This window comes from Neodiprion fabricii, chromosome 4 (genome assembly GCF_021155785.1).
Source record: "Neodiprion fabricii isolate iyNeoFabr1 chromosome 4, iyNeoFabr1.1, whole genome shotgun sequence".
NCBI classification, from domain to species: Eukaryota; Metazoa; Arthropoda; class Insecta; order Hymenoptera; family Diprionidae; genus Neodiprion; species Neodiprion fabricii.
In genome coordinates, this window is record NC_060242.1 from 11,011,888 (window position 1) to 11,032,021 (window position 20,134).

Genomic DNA, 20,134 nt, shown 5'->3' on the forward strand with positions numbered 1-20,134 from the left:
CTTCATAACGGCATAGATCTTTCGTCTTACAAATGTAACAAACTATCACATGCATATTACAGCTTATCACTCGTTCGCGTAAATCAATTTACGCTGACTAACGTTCTTTGCAAGAAAATCAGTAAGAGCCAGTAATATTCTTTTACTATCGGTGACTAGAGGCTTCTTATTGATTATTCGTTCTGATAATAAATTAACGACTCCATTTTTTCCACTAATTTTTTGAACTTCTTTCAGTCTGTCGTACGTAATGCCAGCGCTGGCCATTTTTTCGAGCATTCCTGCGATATAACATTTTTTAACGGCTCCAAATAAGGCAATGCCATCGCAACTTTCATGTTATGTATGCATTTATTTGATTTTTCAATAAATCGTTTACATGTTGTAAAGAAACTGGCAATGTCAATAGCAACAACGCTGAGTTTTTTCAGTATTTCTACGTCATATACTGCATCGTGAAAACGTGTGTTGGTCTTCAAATTCAGAATATGTTCAGCTAATTTCTCCAGCTTAAACATTCCTAGTCCCTTTCGCTCAAAATAAATTTTTTTCAATAATGGCAACGTATCTGTAAAGCCAACGACAACTAATTGGAAGTCTTCAGTCATCGAATGACCGTTGACAGCAAGGACTAAACGTGTTGCATGAAATGTGGCATCATGAGCAACAAGTAGAAAAGGTTTTCTAAATAGTTTTTAGAATTCATAAAAAGGAACCAGCGCATCTTTAATGGGAATTGAATCAACTCTTTGACCATGTAAATGCAATTCTCCTGCCACATTGTTCAACCCAGTAATTGCAGATGCTCTCGCGTCTACTACTTGCGTTGGATTTACATATGAGCAAAATCTGAAACTCTGAGACTTACCTGCAATTTGCAGTATGTCTGAAGAGTGAGACAATCCAGAAGTTTCGAGGTCAAAATATATTACTTCGTAGTTGTCAGGAATTAATTTTAAAAGTTTGTTTTCGGACAGATCAGAGTAATTTGTACAAGGGATGTCTGTGTCAAACTCTAAACCACAACCTAACTGATATTGCACTTCTTCTGCTGTTTCACGTTTTTTTCGTGAATTTTACCTGTCTACGCGCAATTGCTTCCGTCGAGCTTTTGCAGCGGGCAATTTCTCTGAGGTTGATCTAGCTTTTCGTATCGCATCGCTTCTTTTCGCCAATTCTGTTGTAAAGACACCCGGTGTCATTTGTGCCTTTTTTCTCACATCACACACATATTTTTCACCTTCATTCAGAGAATAAACACAAGCTGCATAGAGATAATGGCACGATTCGCTCAAAGAGAAACAGTTGCACTTACGTGCTTTTGGAGCTATTATTGAGTTCACACTCTCTTTAGTTTGGATGGACGCGCGTGCTGCAAATTTCGAAGCATTATCTGCATATTTATTCAGCAGTTTCATCAATTGCTCATATAATTGACTATTTTTCAATTGCACTCGATGTTGGCCATTTTTTTCGGAACTACGTGCGCACCATATTCCACAATTTTCGTGGTTACCAAAAAAATGATCAGTCAATTTACGCAATGCAGCTGCAAGATCGGCGGTGTTTTCTTCGTACTGCGCGTAACAATACGCAAAACAAGTTTTTATATGCTTAATGACATTTTTTCCTCCGAGTACAGAGAAACGAGAACGCAGTGCATATAACTCGTTAGAGAAATTTGTCGTCAGATGATTGGAATCGGCCAGCTTGAAAATGTGCTGAGATCTCTCTTAGCGTATTGCTGCTATCGTTGAACAGTCTTCATCCTCGATGACAACTCGAATGTCGAGCCCTGCCTCCTTGAGAATACTCTTGCAATTGACTAATTGAGCTCCAACAGACGCTTTCATGGCCTTGGCGCTGCCATCATAAGTTTGCCGACAGTCATGATCTTCTTTTGGATATCCTAGATCGCATTTTTTGCATTTGCGATTGCGCGTTGCGAAATCTAATATTTTATTGCTAGGAAGCCCGATTATTGCGCCGTGCCCGTTCAGACTATCGTAGCTGCGTCCGTTGCTACGCTTACTCCATCCATGTCATACGATACAATTATATTTATGACATGACTCAGGGCGTTATCAAAATCTAGTCTATCGGTATCTTCGGTCCTAGGCCGCATGAAGTCTGCGAGGGGGTGAATTTCGTCCGATATTTCCTGAGGCCCAAGAATTTTGAATAACAAAAAAAAACCAATCGCAATGCATTTTCCACCTTTCGAGTTTTTTTATTCTGTTTGTGTTATATTTGTTTATTTTTGTATTGGTTATGTACATTTCATACTATATTAGAGATTGAGGGGTTCGAGGTTTCGTGTAATCGCTGTATATTTTTTTATTCATATAATTATTCAATATTATTTTCATTTTTCTATTATAACGTTTGGTGTGTAAATAAAATTTTCTTTATACAGATCTCTGTTTCAATTCACTAAACTAATGTATTCATTCACGAATACGATATTGTTGGAATTATGACACTGAAGCTTGGAAAGTTGAGGTCCAACGGAAAATACGTTTTGTTTAAATCGTTCGTTTAATTTCGAAAACCGTGAGAATTCTCGTACCGATTTGTCTTTGGATCCTGAAAACGAATCGTTTTATTGTCCTGGCCGAATATTAAATGAGAATCTCGAGCTCGGCTCAAGAAAAAACGGAATTCCGTTGCATTCCAACGGTGAAAACTTCACCATGGTTCGGAATCAATCATTGAAATCTAACAGTATATTTGCACGTACAATTCATGCTGCGAGATGCTTACAACCACTTATTAATTCGATGCCAAACTTGTTGACTTACATACCATTGAGTAAGAAAAATCATTATTAGATTCTTGACATGAATAGTACGAATTCAGGTACGATGAAACGGAAATTTTATACGGAACTAATATTTTATGATAATACAGCAGTATCCTTGTTTATTGTGCAATAATTCCACCAATATCCTTTTCATAAAAACAATCTTAGTTATGCCATTCAAAAAAATGAAATGTTTTGTCACAATGACAGAAAGCTTACAATTTATCACGCAGCGTATCGATATGCTCCATGACTAAATTTTGTTCCTCCGCTGCTGCACCTTGGCAACTGTCCTTGGCAGCTTCTTCGATGAGTGGACTGATTTCACGTTGATAGCGCTTGTATGTTTCCTGACTCAAGACCGGCATATCTATGCACATTGCAATTTTCCTCAGTGCATTGCATCCTGCTCCGGAGTGAACGGCACCTGTGAATTCGCAGTTTGAGGTTAGGTTTTGAGATTAGATTCTCATTTCCAATGACAAAATTAAAAATATTCACTTCATGTATGCATAATCGATTAGTTATGAGGAAAAAATATCGAAGAGCAGATAAAAGTTGCATGATAACATATCAAGTACAGCTGCAGTGTTGGCGTCGTAATAACGATGACCGTCGTTGAAGTGTGACTTGCTTGAGTGGCATTTCGTTAGCGTGGAGCAAGTATCACATTTCATAGTCCAAATGTAGTGAAAGCCCGTTGTTTTTTCTTCCACGATATGATTAAATGCCAATTGTTTTTCACAATCGCTGCCTATCATGTTTTTGTTGACTTCATTAGGATCGATCAATCGCATGCCACGGAGGATGGTCGTTGGCTTTTCGAAACGTGCCACATCTGGCTTTTCTTTATTCCGCTCAATAAGCTTCAATCTACCAGTAACCACCGTCTTTTTTTCCGTTTCCCTTTATACCGTACCAAATTTTCTGTATTCACTTTAAACATAACAAAACACACTTTTGTTTTGTAGAAAAATCACAGTACGCACAACGGTCTCTGGTATACACACGGTACCAGCGAGTCCGTGTCGGCCGACGCTGCGGTGTTTCCACGATCGGTCTCCGCGCGTTGTTCATTGTATGCGCCCATTGATGTAGTCATGGGCGAGTGTAAGTGAACTGTACTAGACCAAAAGTTGACGCTAGATTCGGAAATCGCGTATGCAGAACATTAGTTTTCTCGTCCTTGAATAGCATATCAGTCATTTATGATAAACATTTATGCGTCAATACATAAGATTGAATCAATTGAGACCCTATGACTGATTTTATTTTTGCATTGCAATTATTAAGAGATACAGCAAGTGGATTAACTTTTGGAACCGTTCGGTCTGTAGTTATGCCGCAATGATCCGTCTGCTGGTTCACCTACGGAAACCATGTTACGACTTTCACCTCCTCTAAATGATGAAGTTTGGACATCTTCCCGGCAACATTGGCAATGCCGAGACATTGCCGCGTACCGGTTCGAAGACCTCCTCAAATCATATGATCGGTAGTAGCGACAGAAAGTGTGTACAAAGGGCAGGGACTTAATGAACGTGAGTTACTTACACGCGCTTACTGGGAATTCCTTTCTCTGGGAAATCATTGCAAGCCCGAATCCCTAGCACCGAGGTTCTTCGGCGGGTTACTCGGGCCTCTCAGCCAGGGAAGACATGCTGATTCCTTCAGTGTAGTGCGCGTGCGTCCCAGAACATCTGAGGGCATCACAGATCTGTTATTGCGCAATCTCGTGCGGTAGAAGCCGCCTGTCCCTTTAGGAAGATTTATTTGTACGCAGGTAGTGAAAACCGCTCAATCGAGGCCGGGGGCCTTGGATATACCGGAAATTACGCCTGTTTAGCAGGCTGGAGTCTCGTCAGGTGTCAAAATCACCCAGACGAATCAATCCACCAGCTAAGAACGGCCATGCACCACCACCCACCAAATCGAAAGAGAGCATGTTGAGTCAAATTAAGCCGCAGGCTTTACTCGTGGTGGTGTCCTTTCGTCAATTCCTCTAAGTTTCTGCTTTGCAACCATACTTCCCCCGGAATCCTAAGGGCTCTGGTTTCCCTAAAACTGCTCGCCGAGTCATCGGAAAAACTTCGGCGGATCGTCAGCTGGCATCGTCTATGGTTAGGACTAGAAAAGTATCTGATCGCCTTTGGAAATCTAACTCTTGTTCTTGACTAAAAAAAAACATTTTTGGCAAATGCTTTGGTTTCTGTCCGTCATGTGACGATTCATGAATTTCGACTCCGACGTCACAATATGAATGCCGCTACCTGTCCCTATCAATCAAAACCTCGGGGTTCCGAAAACCAACAAAATACCAACAAGGTCTCATTTCATGCATACAGTATTCACGCGAAAATAGCCTGCTTTAAGCACTCTGATTTGTTGAGAGTGAACGGCGCTACCCACCTCGACACTCAGTAAAGAGTACTGCGATAGGATGTTAGTTGAGCCGCCACGGAGGGCTAAGCCCAGTGGTCGTATGTCCTACAATCATGCCAGTTCGATAACGCGAGTGGTAAACCGACAGCGTGGGACAAAGATTCACCTACGAGCTTTTCAACCGCAACAGCTTCAGTATACGCTATTGGAGGTAAAATCACCGCGGCTGCTGGCACCAGACTTGCCCTCCGGTGGATCCTCGTTGAAGGATTTAAGGTGTACTCATTCCGATCACGGGGCCTCGGATGAGCACGTATCGTTATTTTTCGTGACCTCCTCGCAGAGTCGGGATCGGAAGATTTGCGCGCCTGCTGCCATTCTTGGATCTGGTGGCCGTTTCTCAGGCTTCCATCCCCGGAATCGAACCCTGATTCCCCGTTACTCGATACAACTATGGTAGGCGCAGAGCCTACCATCAACAGTTGATGGGGCAGACATTTGGAAGAAGCGTCGCCGGTACGAGACCGTGCGATCAGCCCAAAATTATTTAGAGTCATCAAGGTAAACGGCGGATGTGACGTACCCGCCGCCGATTGATTTTGATATGATAAAAGCATTCCTTCCATCTGTGGTCGGAACTCTGTTCGCGTGTGTTAGCTCTAGAATCGCCAGAGTTATCCAAGCAAATGTATGTACGATCCAAGAGACCATAACTGATTAAATGAGACATTTGCGGTTTCACGTCAATTTGGCTTGCACTGAGACATGCTTGGCTTAATCTTTGAGACAAGCATATGACTACTGGCAGGATCAACCAGGGAGCTTCGATACAAAATCTCGGCTCGGACGTGCGCCACCTATCGCCAGCCGGGTCTCCAAGCCCGGTAGGCCGTGCGTCTACTGTGTGTTTCGGGACTGCACGCAGGCAGCCTCGTTTCCGTGTGCCGCCACCTTCACACTCGGCTTATAAGCGTTTGAACAATCTCGAGTACATGTCGGCTAGATTGAAAACGTCTGGGAAACATAAATATATCTTTGGTCTCTGATTATCTACTCAAAAACAAGCAGGTTGGTGCGTGCGTTTAAACGTTCCGCTATCGTGTTTCACAGGAGCCAGACTTCTTGCTACCGCGTCAAGGGCCATTCGGTCTGAGACGAGGACTCGCGGTAATGCAGTGACGATGATAAAGTGAAACGAGTCGAGTTGTTTCTTTGGTATGAGTCACGAAAAGGTCCGCGAACGCCCACTCCTGGTCTACACCGATGTACGGATCGTGCGCGCGCACATACCGGTACGGTGTAGCCGGCAAACGCCGGGAGGTCAGCTCGACCAACTTGCTCCTCTTACTAGTAGGAGCCTGGACGCTAGGACGTCGGCGCCGATACGGTAGTAGCACCGTTGGCTCACGGGGCGAAACCTCTGCCGGCTATTAAAAAAATGTCAAACTCCAGAAACTCGGTCAAAATTTACCGAGACGCATTTCACGAAGTTCCCACAGGCTTCCGGCCCAGATCGACTTTGAGACGTCGCGCATCGCCTCCTGCTCGACTCGGACCAAAAATTTCACAAGTCCCGTCGGCCATTGATTGAATTCGGAACGCGGCGCATCGCCTAACGCTCCACTCGGACCGAAATTTTCAAACTGCCGTCGGCCCCGTATCGACTCCGGGACGCCGCGCATCGCCTTTCGCTCGACTTGTACCGAAATTTCCACTACTCTCGTCGGCCCTGTATCGACCCTAGGACCCCGAGCATCGCCTTTCATTTGATTCGGACCGAAATTTTCACAAGTCCCGTCAGTCCCGTATTGACTCCGAGACGCCGCGCATTGCCTTTCGCCCGACGCCGACGAAAATTTTCACAAGTCCCGTCCCGCCGCATCGAGCGTTCGTCCGTATGCCGTCGTCCCATCGGCCCTGGGACGCGGCCCATTGCGTTGTGGTCGACGCGAACTAAAATTTTCACCAAACCCGCCGTGCCGTGGTCCGTTTGCGGGTCCCGCGATGACTATCACGGGACGCGGCGCATTGCCGTGCCGTGCCCGGGACGAACAAAATTCCCAACTTCTTCGGGGATTGAGGACGACGACCGACTGTCGACGTATCATCGAAGAAATAAGGGCCACGTTTTGTCTAATCTTAATGATGGCCTCTACCGTCCCCGAGTCCAGCGACGTACCGAGGGTCTACCGGTTTCACCGGTCCTTTGTCGGCCTTGTGTTCGCTGACTGGCTATCCGAGCTGCGTATATCTCAAGTGGCAACGGGTACGGAAAAACTTTTTTTTCCTAGCCCCGCAGTTGCATTGCCATCGCACACACTCGGCGAGGAGAGCACGGCCGCGCCGACCTGCCCGCGACTCTTTCGATGAAGGACGAGCGACGTATCGCGTAACCGGCGTCAAGCCAGCTCCGGAAACATCAACATTGAGGCCTCGTCTAACCGACAAGACGAATCCCCAAGGCAAAGGCTGAGTCTCAACAGATCGCAGCGTGGTAACTGCTCCACTGAGTACAACACCTTGCCTGGTACCTAAGTCGTCTACAGACTATTTTGAGTCTCGACATCGAACTGGATGACCCATGATCGACCGTTCGAGGCCAGACCGACGAGCGGCAAGATCCCGACGAAGGCCGAAGACCCCGCCCGGCAAACAGGGCTCGTGCGACGACCGGTCCGTGGACCGTCACCTAGTAAACTCACATTGTTTTGAGCCCTCCGACCCACGAGACTTCTAGAAATATCGTTGCCCCCTTTGACTCGAGAGGATTGGGCCTCAGAGGCGTTCAGGCATAATCCCACGAATGGTAGCTTCGCACCACCGGCCGCTCGACCGAGTGCGTGAACCAAATGTCCGAACCTGCGGTTCCTCTCGTACTGAGCAGGATTACTATCGCAACGACGAATCATCAATGGAGTAAAACTAACCTGTCTCACGACGGTCTAAACCCAGCTCACGTTTCCTATTGGTGGGTGTACAATCCAACGCTTGGCGAATTCTGCTTCGCAATGATAGGAAGAGCCGACATCGAAGGATTAAAAAGCGACGTCACTGTCAACGCTTGGCCGCCACAAGTCAGTTATCCCTGTGGTAACTTTTCTGAGACCTCTTGCTGAAATCTCTTTAAGCCGAAAGGATCGATAGGCCGTGCGTTCGCAGTCTCTATGCATACTGAACATCGAGATCAAGCCAGCTTTTGCTCTTTTCCTCTACGCGAGGTTTCTGTCCTCGCTGAGCTGGCCTTAGGACACCTGCGTTATTCTTTGACAGATGTACCGCCCCAGTAAAACTCCCCGCCTGGCATTGTCCTCGAATCGGATCACGCGGGAGTATGATCGACGATCGGCCGAAGCCTTACGCCACTTTTACACGCTCAGCTTCAGAACACCGTGACAGCCGGGACGCAAGTCCTCGACGCAAGCGCTCCGCCCAACCGAGTAAGTGAAGAAACGATGAAAGTAGTGGTATTTCACCGGCGTAATCGACACCTCCCACTTATGCTACACCTCTCATGTCTCCTTACAGTGCCAGACTAGAGTCAAGCCTAACAGGATCTTCCTTCCCTGCTAATTTTTCCAAGTCCGTTCCTTCAGCTGTGGTTTCGCTAGATAGTAGATAGGGACAGTGAAAATCTCGTTAATCCATTTATGCGCGTCACCAATTGGATGACGAGTCATTTGGCTATTTTAACATGAAATTGGCGGTTGAATGACAGACGTGGACAAGACATAGACGTGGACAACACGAACACTTGACACACTGGGGACCGCGGGCCCCTACCTCAGCGACAGGAGCTAGCCGATGCCCTGTCGCGGCTGAGGACGATGTGGACGACGCCTAAAACCAGTCATCTGGTTGAACCGCACCCAGTTGGTGTGTGACCCTTGTAGCACCTGAGTCGTGATCCTTCCGAGGAGCCTGTCCCACAGCTCGAACGAGCGGAGGCTTTGGTGCGATCGCTCGCACCAAACACCCCTTCATGTGAGGGTACACGTGGTCGTCTCGATGTTCGCGACCGGGACCTCTAGATGCGCAGCTACGCCCTCCAGTCGGTCTTGGTTGTCGGCGTAGTAACCCCGCTTTCTGACGTGACTTGTCGAGAGCGGGGTTACGCCTGAGACAACCTGGGAATCGATGATAGCCCCGCGCCCCTCCTTGCTCGCAATTATGTCGGGCTTCCGGTTTCCCTCAGAGGTCTCGAATACCCTTTCTCTCTGGATGTTCCAACCCTCATCCCTGAGGCCAGCAGCTGTTGTAGCACAGACCGCGTCATGACGCTTGATCCTGCCTCCGTGCGTCCTCCAACACTGTTGAATGACGTGGGCAGCGGTCTCCGTAGAGTCGCATCCAGCACGGCAGGTGGCACGCCGGCTGGTGCACCGCTGCCCGCGTGAGGTACGCAGTAGTGTGTGGAGGCAGTTGACGCGGACGTGGTAATACTGCACGTAGTCACGGGCCGGCATGGAATCGGTACCATGGTGGACCCAGTTACTGGACAGGTTGCTCAGATATGACTTCCTGAGCTCCTGTCCGTCCACCGACTCCTGTAGAATCGTTGCCCATAGCTGCTGGCGTTCCTCGGCCGACGAGTCGTCTACCGATAACCCGGCTTTGCGGGGCACGCGCCGGGCCCAGCCGAGTTTTCGCTGGACCCTTCGACACGCAGGTGCCGCCCGGGCCGCGGAGAGACTACTCTGATTCAGTCCGCCAAGGCGGCTGATCACCATTGCCGGGATAAGGGTGGTGAGGGAGTGAATACTCAATCCGCCATCCACCGCTGAGGCGTGGCAATAGCCGACCGCCGTGTCGTCGGGGAGCCTAAGCCAGACGCGAACCGCGCGCCTGACTTGAGTGTCGAGGGACTTGAGCCTTTCTGCCGTAGTCCTACCCAGGGCCAGTAGATGGTCGACCCTGGGTAGCAGAAAGAGCCGCAGCATGATTTGTCTTTGCTGCGGCTTGAGCGGAGCTTTTGTGATGTTATTTAGATCCGCTTTGAACTTCGTAATCCCCCCGGGGCTGAACTCGCCACCCAAATACGACCATCTTTGGAGCACGCCGGTTTGGGTCAGAGAGCCGTCCCGTAGTCGAAATAGCGGTTTGACTGAGGTCTTGACCTTCTTTGCCTTACCGGCAGGCACCAAAGATAGAGCAGTGCATTTGCATGCGTTGAGCGTCAGCCCCATGCTCGCTGCCGTCTCCCTAACCTTCGGGAGTTCCCTTTGCATTCCCCATTTGGAAGCTGTGATCAGGGTCAGGTCGTCCGCGAAGGCGAGACAGAAAATCCGCTCGCCTTCGAGGTTGAACCCGACCTTAGAGGGCACGACCGCAAGGATTCTGTTTGCGATCAGGTTGGAGAGAATCGGCGAGAGAGGATCTCCTTGACGAACTCTGCGCCGGACGGGTACCGGTTGGGACATCCTTCTGTCCGCCGCCAGCCTGGTGGTGGCACCTTCATACAGCTCGGCCACATAGGTTACCAGACCAGCTGGTAGGCCGAGCTGTCCGACGATTGTTTCGAGCGCAGCAAGGCTCACCATATCGAATGCCTCAGCGACATCGCTGGACCATTGGCCGCAATGAACGCACGCTGGCGATCGTCGGTGAGGTTGGCGGATCTAAGGCGAACAGCAAGGATGCGGTGGAGTTGTCGTACCACTACCGAACCAATCAAAATCGGCTGGTTGTCCCCTGGATTTTCCGGTACCTTGTTCTTTGGAATAAAGATTGTCCGGCTCTGAAGAAGTTGTCTTGGAAATCCCCCCCTTAGCATGACGACGTTGTAGGGGAGCGCGCGAATAGATGGTGATACCGCGCGCCACTGCCTCGCCGTCACCATGTCTGGACCGGGTGATGACGACACAGGGACCTTGATGTCATCAATCTCCTGAGTGGAGATTAGGTCCCACGTGTACCATAGCTTGGGTTTTTCGGGCGGGATCCTGGAAGGACCTGGGTAATCCCTTGACGGGTTTCCAAACAGTCGGCCCCAGTGCGTGACCAACTCATCCAGTGTGTGGTTGATCGAACTGGGGCTATCTTCCAGGATCTCCCGAGCCACGTGACGTCTGTTGTTTTTCCACCCGGTCTGGACTCTGGCGTACTCACGACGGCGCAGTGTCCTATTTGACGGCGGCTTTCCATTTCTCAGGCGAATTGGGATCGCGGCCGGCTCACGGCGCCCAAATCCAGCTGCAGCGGCTGCAGGGGAAAATACTCTGCCTAACCATTCAGTTGTGGCGACGTCTGTATTTCCCCCCTTTAGAGCATCATCAGCGATGTCAGCCAACTCGTTGGCACGATGATGCTCCTCTTGCCGGGCTGTCACGATCAAACGACGTATGTCTCCGGCAAGGTCGTGCCCCCAAGTTGTGGTGGGAGCAGGTGCCGCTAGGGTGGGTGGTGTAACCCTTGCTGGATCAGCGGAGGGAGAGCGTTAATGCGGTGATGGCAAGGAGCGGCGCCTTCGTCCCCGTAGTCTGGCAGGGGTCTCAGGGGGCGTGTAGGCAGCCTTCAGGTCTTGTTGGGCTGCCTCAACCATTCTCCGGCCGGCGCCGGACTCCTTTGATAGCCTCCTGGGTCCTACCAGGGACCAGAGCCAGGAGGTGTGGGGTCATAAACCTTACTCCCCGCTCGGTGGCCTGAGCTTCCTCACGCGCCATCATCCGCAGTTCCTCATCCCTCCACCTGAGCTTGGCGCCGGGCAGTTTGATGGCCGCATTTGCTTCGACAGGGTGTCGTATCCTGCGGTGAACTCCGAGCCCTCGCTTCGTAGCGAAGTCCTGCCCGCAGTCTTCGCAGGCATACCGCTCGAGTGCTGGTCCAGGGTCAGTAGGGTTCGGTTTTTGTTCAGGGACTGGCGTCGGGTCGTCCACTACCCCCACAGCCACCTTGGGGGAATCGGTTTACTCCCCCTGGGTGCTTGTTTCAGCAGGCCCGCCAGGCTGAGGCACACGGCGGGTGCTGCTTTCCATTCTTTTTGATTGCGGGCTTGCTGAGATTTAGTGGAAGGGGCTCGCCACCCTATCCCTCACTCTTGAGCCACCGCGTTCATCGGCCGCCCGCCAGTGGCCGGTCGGTGGGCACGTGACGATTCCCCGAGGAGAGCCGTCTTTGGTAGGCCGACAGCCAACCGTCGTTAGCTAGATGCGGGATGTAATACCCGCTCCCATTGCCCGACTCTCACCACGAGGAGGTGACGGTTGGCACATGTGTGTTGCAGCTGAGACGTCGCGAGCACTCTACCACCCCTCCGACACCCAGCCGCAACTCACTTGAGAGAGTCAAACATTACTCTCGCCGTTTACCCGCACTTGCTTGAATTTCTTCACGTTGACATTCAGAGCACTGGGCAGAAATCACATTGCGTCAACACCCGCTAGGGCCATCGCAATGCTTTGTTTTAATTAGACTGTCGGATTTTCCCAGTCTGTGCCAGTTCTGAGCTGACCGTTGAATGACGGGCGAAGAGGACGACGGCGACGGCGAACCGCCGCCGAAGCCTCGCGGCAAGGAAGATCGGCGGAAGGCTGAAGCACGGGTCCGAGCTCGGATCCGATTATTACGATCACCTCGCCCAGGTCCGGCACGTCAGCCGAACCCGCTTCCCGACCAAGCCCGACACGCCCCGATCCTCAGAGCCAATCCTTATTCCGAGGTTACGGGTCCAATTTGCCGACTATCCTTACCTGCGTTAGTCTAGCGACTAGAGGCTCTTCATCTTGGAGACCTGCTGCGGATATGGGTACGAACCGACGCGAGACCTCCACGTGGCCCTCTTCTGGATTCTCAAAGTCCGAGGGAAAGATCGGGACACCGCCGCAACTGCGGTGCTCCTCGCGTTCCAAACCCCATCTCCCTGCTGGAGGATTCCAGGGAACTCGAACGCTTATGCACTAAAGAAAACTCTTTCCGGATCTCCCGACGGCGTCTCCAGGTTGTGACGTCGCACCTCGAGTGCAAGTCACAACAAACCCTAAACCCGCGGGGACGAGCCGAACGGATGAGTCCCGGCCCGTCGGGAAACACCCGAAGCTACCCGTAGCTCACCGACGCTCGTCTGAGCCGAGCGCCAGCCAGCAGTACGACAACGTCTCGCCACCAGGACTGTCGTTATCCTACACAAACCCCAGAAAGAAAGAGAGAGAGAGAAAGAGAAATAGAGAGAGAGAGAGAGAGAGCGTGAGAGGAAACACGAAGTGCCGAGCAGGACGTCTCCCTCCACACCGCCACCAAGCCACGCCGACCGACGACACCAGGTTAGCCTGCGATCTACAGCCGATCTGCACCTCCTTCCATTCCTCCCCCCGCTATACCGACCCTCCCTTCCTCACACTCCCCGTCGCCCCACACCGCCCTCCCCCCCCCCCCCCCCCCCGTGCGTACCTTTAAGTTAGAATTAAGTGACGCTAAGGGATGAGGCGTGATCAGCCACCGCTAACTGCTACAACCACTTTGTACAGATCTTTCATAGTTTTAAGTCAACCCCCCCCCCCCCCCCCCGATCTCAATACGTTTCCACTCTTCAAAAATACATACACAATGTTTTACCGATTCACTCAGTCTTGACTTTCTCGCCCCGTCTCTAATTGTTCCTCCCTTCCCCATATTTAGTGCGGGCCTCGCTGGAGTATTTGCTACTACCACTAAGATCTACACCGACGTCGGCTCCAGGCAGGCTCACGCACAGACCCTTCTGCGCACACCGCCGCGACCCTCCTGCTCGTCAGGGCTTCATGACGGTCTAGGCCGCCTCGTATGCCGCTGACGGCCGAGTATAGGCGCGACGCTTCAGCGCCATCCATTTTCAGAGCTGGTTGCTTCAGCAGGTGAGTTGTTACACACTCCTTAGCGGATTCCGACTTCCATGGCCACCGTCCTGCTGTCTTAAGCAACCAACGCCTTTCATGGTGTCCCATAAGCGTCGACTTTGGCGCCTTAACTCGGCGTTTGGTTCATCCCACAACGCCAGTTCTGCTGACCAAAATGGCCCACTTGGCACTCTGATCCCAGATCTCGTGGCTTCATAGTTCAAGCAAGCCTGAGATCTCACCCTTTTAAAGTTTGAGAATAGGTTGAGGTCGTTTCGGCCCCAAGGCCTCTAATCATTCGCTTTACCGGATGAGACTCGTGTACGTTTTGTACGTGAGTGCCAGCTATCCTAAGGGAAACTTCGGAGGGAACCAGCTACTAGATGGTTCGATTAGTCTTTCGCCCCTATACCCAGTTCCGACGATCGATTTGCACGTCAGAATCGCTACGGACCTCCATCAGGGTTTCCCCTGACTTCGTCCTGACCAGGCATAGTTCACCATCTTTCGGGTCCCAACGTGTACGCTCTGGGTGCGCCTCTTCTCGCAGTGAGAACGAGACGCCCCGGGAGTGCGTGGCCGCATCGTGACGCGGCCCATCCTCCCTCGGTCAGCGCTGGGCTGACCTTCACTTTCATTTCGCCTTGAGTTTGCTCGTCCCAATGACTCGCGCACATGTTAGACTCCTTGGTCCGTGTTTCAAGACGGGTCCTGAAAGTACCCAGAGCAATAGCGTCGCCGACCGGTATTTGATAATTCGGACGAGCCAGCCAGAGGACACCGCCAGCCAACAGCTGGCCAGGCCCGGGGACGGCGCTAGGTCCGACCACCGGGAATCGCTGACCGCGCTTGCAGCGGGCCCGACGCAGTTCAATGCGGCTCTATACCGTGCGGGTACCGCCGGGCAGCCGGACGGGCAACCGGGGGTCTGCCCCGACAAGGACGCCGAGACAGGCAGCCGACCGGGCCTTAGACCGACACCCAACGGGTCGCGACGTCCTACTAGGGGAGAAGTGCACGCCAGCGACGCCGGACATTGCACTGCGACCGAGTGCCGTGGACGCGAGGTTCCATCATCACGAGCCGCGGCGAAGCCTGCGTCGCTGACGATGAATCTCCCCGTTCGATCTTTCGGGTTTCTCAGGTTTACCCCTGAACGGTTTCACGTACTCTTAAACTATCTCTTCAAAGATTTTTTCAACTTTCCCTCACGGTACTTGTTCGCAATCGGTCTCGTGGTCATATTTAGCCTTAGATGGAGTCCACCACCTACTTAGAGCTGCACTCTCAAGCAACCCGACTCTGAGGAGAGATCCTCCCGTGGCGCGTCCCGGTCCCTACGGGCCTGACACCCCCTGCGGGTAAGTGGCCCCATTCGAGATGGACTTGGACGCGGGCCGACGCCCCGGGATAAGTGGATCCTCTCAAACACTACATTTCCCGGCGGCAGAACCGCGGGATTCAGTGCTGGGCTGTTTTCTGTTCGCTTGCCGCTACTGAGGAAATCCCAGTTAGTTTCTTTTCCTCCGCTTAGTAATATGCTTAAATTCAGCGGGTAGTCTCGCCTGCTCTCAGGTCGTCGGAAGATTGCGAGTCCGTCGTCGGCGACGGTCGTTCGTTCAAGAACAGCACCGTCGACACGGATGAGGACACGACGTATTTTTCATACGTTCGAGCCACGGAAACGACCGTAAACACCCGCCGTACGGGAGACTCAAGAGCCTCCCGCGGCGATACGTAGACGAAACTTCATCACAGGAGCGGCAGACCGACCGCGCGGTCTGTGTGTCGCGGTGCCGAATTCGTTCGTTCTCTCGACTATCGCTAGCACCGGAACGTGACGTACGGCAGCGACAGCTCGACCCTGCGATTTGCGGCGACGCGTCGCGACCGTGACATATGTGTTTGTTTGAGGCGACGCGACCCGTTGCCGCGCGACCCACGCGCGACACGGGCTGCGAACGCCCAGTCATTCGCGAGCGAAGGCACTGTGCGCTGTTTTCCCGGGAGGGTTTTCGCAGCACCGTTGCCGACGGAGCAGTCTGTCGTTGTTGAACGACTCTCAGCCAGGCGTGGTCCGGGAATTGTATTCGTGGACCGCGATGTGCGTTCGAAACGTCGATGTTCATGTGTCCTGCAGTTTACAAGTTGACGCGCAATTAGCTGCGTTCTTCATCGACCCACGAGCCAAGTGATCCACCGTTCAGGGTAATCATATATGTGAATTTTGCATTGAAAATGCTAAAATTACGGTTGTTACCGGCTTTCTGTGGTCATGAGCGCGGCGATGCGTGCGTCAGCCCTTGCGCGGTTGCGCGCGGGAAGGACCGCGCGCCGCGCGTCAAATTTCGTTCGTGCGATAGTTCAAGAGCCGACGTCGCCTCGAGTTCACGGTTCGTCTGCCGGAATGAACCGGCGCCGGACCCGATCGGCTCGCAATGCAAACGATTGACGGCGGACGGCAGTGGGCAGCGTCAGCGAGTTCCGCAGATAGGCTGCCCGCGGAGAAGCGCTGAGACTAGCTTCGCACGTCTTTCTCATACCACCTGACCGGGTCGAACGAGTCGAGACGAACCGCGGAGCGGTCCCCTTTTGGCACCAAGTCGGCCGGAGCTGGACGCAGAGCGACGGGTCGACGTCTCGGTGCGAGTCGGTCGTCGGGCGGTTTTAGCCGGCGACTGCGCTCGTCGCGACCGCGGCGAACGCCGCAGCCATCGGATCCGGTGTCAGCACCGCGTTAGTTGTCACGACGATTGTGTTGCGCGCCGCGGCTACCGGCCCGACCGTTACGTCGTTCAAAGTTTTGTGAAATTTTGTTCCCGGCATGTGGGCGTACACGCCGCTCTAGCGGCGAGACAGCCCCGCGCGCTTACGAGTTGCAGCTTTGGCAGTACGGAACGTTGATGATCCTTCCGCATGTTCACCTACGAAACCTTGTTACGACTTTTACTTCCTCTAAATGATCAAGTTTGGTCATTTTCCCGGCAACATCGGCAATGGCGAGACATTGCCGCGTCCCAGTCCGAAGACCTCACTGAATCATTCAATCGGTAGTAGCGGCGTGTGTACAAAGGGCAGGGACGTAATCAACGCGAGCTCATGACTCGCGCTTACTGGGAATTCCTCGTTTATGGGAAATAATTGCAAGCCCCAATCCCTAGCACGAAGGAGGTTCAGCGGGTTACACGGGCCTTTCGGCCAGGGAAGACACGCTGATTCCTTTAGTGTAGCGCGCGTGCGGTCAAGAACATCTAAGGGCATCGCAGACCTGTTATTGCTCAATCTCGTGCGACTAGAAGTCGCCTGTCCCTCTAAGAGGATTTATTTGTACGCTGGTAGTGAAAACCGCCCGACCGAGGCCGAAGACCTTCGAGATACCGGAAGGTTCGCCCACTCAGCAGGCTAGAGTCTCAGTAGTGTATATATGCCGGTTCTAACTCAAAGATGGCGGCGCTCCCCCCTAGTTCCCCCCTAGCTCCCCCCTAGCTCCCCCCCAGCCCCCCCCCCCGACTCACGGCGCACCCGCTCTCACCCCCCGGTCATTTTCGGCGACTATTTCCATAGGATTTGACACACGCGCGCGCGCGCGCGCACACACACACACACACACACACACACACACACACACACACACACACACACACACACACACACACACACACACACACACACTAAATAATTCCTGTCGAGACTTGTTTGGCGCCGGAAAGCCGCACATAAATCAGATAAGGTAAGAACCCGCTAGATCTATTGAAAAAATTCCAGGAAATGACCCTGAAGGAAGGTTTAAAATGGCGTTTTGAATGCTTTTAACAATTTTTTATTTAACACCAATTACATTTAGTTGTCTTATTGTATTCTCAATTATTTTATTCTAAATTTTAATGAGTAAAATTATACATATTATTTTCAATATCCATATTAATTAAACATATTGTTATTCCAGAATTGACTTCAACCAATTTTTTAACAGTACCACTCATCGGATTATATTCAACAATGCGATCATGCAAGATCATGCAGTAGGCAGAAGTGTGTGGTGGGAACGTAGTGCTAGAGTCAAATTCCAATCGAATGTCCACAGGTCCAGTTTTCAATGTTTCGTTCTGCTTGGAGCAATCGATGACGATAAGGGGAGCTTGGTTTATAAATTCACGCCTCGATAGCAAAGGCTCAGCTTTTTTGTTGTAGTAGCTCATTTGAAACCGAACATACATATCATAGAGAATGGCGTATTGATTATTGTATATATCAATATTCATATTTCCGTAGGGATAGCACTGTGAGTTGAGGAAGAGTTTTACATCTCTGATCCGACAATGATCAAATACGCCAGCATCTTTCAGCGGCTCGTTTCTCCTTGCAGTTTGAAATCCTAGAATGACATATCTCGGCTTTTCAAGCTGCGTCGATGTCTTGACGGACCATATATGCCGCGTTGTTGACGGGAGCATCGGATACACGTACGTTTCCCAAGAACGAAAACTCATGGATATGGCCGGATCCTTGGCGATGTAGTTGAGTAGCTGGATTTTCGGTTTATCAGCCAGTTTGATGTAGGGCAACAACCACTCGATTTTATTCAGGGTGATTTTAAAGTTTTCCGTCGCCGAGCTCTGAATCACAGCATTCAAATCAGTGTTGGAACGTGTGAGAATTAACTCGTGTTTAGCGTTGACGATGACTCGACGATAATCTTCGGCGAAGCCTAGCACATAATTTAACGGCAAGACAACATCGAAATTTCCAGCGGCATCGGTTAGGTCCTTATCCCCACTCAACCACCCGGTATTGTCCAGACTATATTGCTGGCCTGGAGTCAAGGATACGTAACCCTTCATGGTGCTGGTGATGCCGACATTTTTATTCCGATCAATCTCTACACCGTTCAACTCGTAGCGAATTTCCTCGAACAAATGACAAACGGCCATATTGATCAATTTCGTAACCGTCACCGCAGCCACACCATCATCCTTTGTGATTTTTCCGTGAATGTGTAGAGAGCTTTTACTGGGCAGTAGACACAAGTCTTGATGTTGAACAACAATATGGATTTCATCGTTGTTCTGGAAGGTGGATGATGCAAACGGTTGATGAGCATGAATCTCAGAGTGCGCGATCGATTCGTCGAATACCACAGGTTTCTGTATTCTTATTATTTCTTCCATGGTAACACGCACAGGATGCAGCGAACACGAATTTTTATTTTCCAAAATTTCCACGTAATCGAAGACCTAGGCTCTGGAGAAACCGAGCGTTCAGAGGTGTCAGTCTCGTAGGCGGTGTAAACGTTGTCAGAGGTGTCGGGCGACTGACGATTTTTGGCCATGACGTTTGACTTTTATAACTTTTGCCAGACTTTCTCGTCTCAAACACGATTCCCATTATTTGAGCGATTTCAAGTGTAAACGTACAGTAATCGTTTCGCCGCGAAAATTAATCAGCTCGTCGTCTTGATCGACTATTCTCAGCTGTAAATGATGTATCGACTGTACGGCGATTGGCAGGTAAATGACGTTGGTAGGCACTTCGACAATCTTATATCCGGATGGAACGGTTGGGAAAAATTCGTGAATCGTGTGAGCTCGACGCCCGTTTATGTACGCTCCTGTGGTTATGCTACACTCAACGCGTAAAGTATTAACCTTCAGTATGGCTACGGGTAATTCAGATTTATGAGTAACGTTTCGTGATAGCTCAACCGCCTTAAATCCCAATAATCGGCCGATCGAATCTTTGGGCTTAAAGTCTACCACATGATTGCATGTGACTTCACTGTTCAGCTCGTTGTTGTTAGCTGTCAGACTGAGGGTGATGTCGGAGGGTAGCTCCTTGTGTAGAAAATTTTCAATATCCTCAATTTCATAGCATCCCGTGGGTATCGCGATGCTCTCTCTGCTGTTGTCTGCTCGTTTCAGGTGAAATTTATTACACCTCTCATGAATATTGGGTATTGAATTGAATGTCAGGAACTCGACGAGTCCGAGAACATAGTTCTTCTCTGATGATAACTCGATTGGGGGGAAATATTGAGCCTCCAGCACGGAGGATGTGCCTGACAGTGTTAACGTCAACGATTCCGGCATGACTAATGCTTGCTCATGTAACACCTGTCTTTTTATAGTTGTTCGCTGAGAAATTT

The 20,134-nt window shown here is 50.8% G+C and overlaps 1 non-coding gene and 1 pseudogene across 1 annotated transcript; both read right to left on the bottom strand.

Annotated features, from left to right (window-relative positions):
- Positions 1 to 7,634: 7,634 nt before the first annotated feature.
- Positions 7,635 to 15,571, bottom strand: LOC124181845 (annotated as a pseudogene).
- Positions 15,572 to 16,048: 477 nt separating this feature from the next.
- On the bottom strand, positions 16,049 to 16,203 carry LOC124181751. Its single transcript, XR_006870562.1, has one exon. It is a non-coding gene; the product is annotated as a 5.8S ribosomal RNA (ribosomal RNA).
- Between the last annotated feature and the right edge of the window lie 3,931 nt (positions 16,204 to 20,134).